This window comes from Otolemur garnettii, unplaced genomic scaffold (genome assembly GCF_000181295.1).
Source record: "Otolemur garnettii isolate 467f Iridium unplaced genomic scaffold, OtoGar3 scaffold00323, whole genome shotgun sequence".
NCBI lineage: Eukaryota > Metazoa > Chordata > Mammalia > Primates > Galagidae > Otolemur > Otolemur garnettii.
Window position 1 is genome coordinate 467921 of NW_003852718.1, and position 1586 is coordinate 469506.

Below are 1586 nucleotides of genomic sequence, written 5' to 3' on the forward strand. Positions count from 1 at the left end.
TGTGGTCCCAGCTACTTGGGAGGCAGAGGCAGGAGACTCGTTTGACCCCAGGAGTTGGAGGTTGCTGTGAGCTGTAATGCTACGGCACTCTACCCAGGGGTATAGCTTGAGGCTCTGTCTCAAAAAAAAAAAGTGATCTATAAAGCATAAAGTTTAAACATACAAACCCTACTTGTAAAATGCCATAGTCATTCATTCACACTAACTGGATGGTGACAAACTCAAACTCCAATTTTCTTTTTCTTTTTTTTTTTAAGGACAGGGTCTCACCATGTCGCCTTCAGTAGAGTGCTGTGGTGTCACAGCTCACAGCAACCTCCAGCTCTTGGGCTTAGGGGATTCTCTTGCCTCAGTCTCCCAAGTAGCTGGGACTATAGGCGTGCACCACAATGCCCGGCTATTTTTTTGTTGCAGTTGGGCCGGAGCTGGGTTTGAACCCCTACCCTTGATATATGGGGCCAGTGCCCTACTCACTGAGCCACAGGCGCTGCCCCTCTTAAAATAATTTTTAAAACAATTAGATTTTATAATAGTCTAATACTACATATAAAGAAGAACATTTCAATTCAGAAAAAACACCCTATAATTTAGTTCCATCTTAAATCATTTTTAAGGAGACTACCACATTTTACCACATAAACCTCAGCACAAATTCTGTGGGTTGAACAGCTAGCCCCAAAGTGACCAGGCACGTTCACCTTGCCTCAAAACTGCCACAGGTGAGAGAAAGCAGCTGACGTACCAGTGAATTCTGATTTCTTAGTAAAATTTCACTTTTGAGCAATTGTTTGAATGATTCCCTTCTGCAGTTTCACTTAGATACGGTATTTAGGTTTATCCTGCTCTGCACAATAAATACATTCTAAAAGCTAACAAGATACACTCTACCAAGGGTGACAGAGTAAGACTGTCTCAAAAAAAAAAAAAGAAGCTCCCTGTTTAAACAAACCTTGGCAGTACATTTCTATTCAATGTAAACAATTATCCCTATTTCAAAAGTGTAAGCGTCTATGCTGGGTTTCTCTTAAGTGGGTTGATCTGTTTAAATCTAGGATAGTACCTAGCCTATCTGCATAAACCCTTTTGTAGGGAATCAGGATGCCATAGGATTAAATGTGGGAGATTTCACAGTGTTTGTTATTACTGTTCTTTTTATTTTAAACCAGAGCCAGTGAAATATTGATTTCTGTTAAATGCAGCATCTTTATCTTCTCTTACTTTTTCCACCTTAAACAAAAAGGTTTAGGGCGGCACCTGTTGTTCAGTGAGCAGGGCGCTGGCTTCATATACCGAGGGTGGCGGGTTTAAACCGGCCCCAGCCAAATTGCAACAAAAAATAGTCAGGCATTGTGTTGGGTGCCTGGAGTCCCAGCTACTCGGGAGGCTGAGGCAAGAGAATCACCTAAGCCCAGGAGTTGGAGGTTGCTGTGAGCTGTGATGCCACAGCACTCTACAAAGGGCAATAAAGTGAGACACTGTCTCTAAAAAAGAAAGAAAAAAGCTTAAAGACACAATAGGTTGGATTGTGTGCTTATTTCTAAAAAATAGATGAATAGGATAGAAAGAATGAAAAAAAGGCTCAGTTC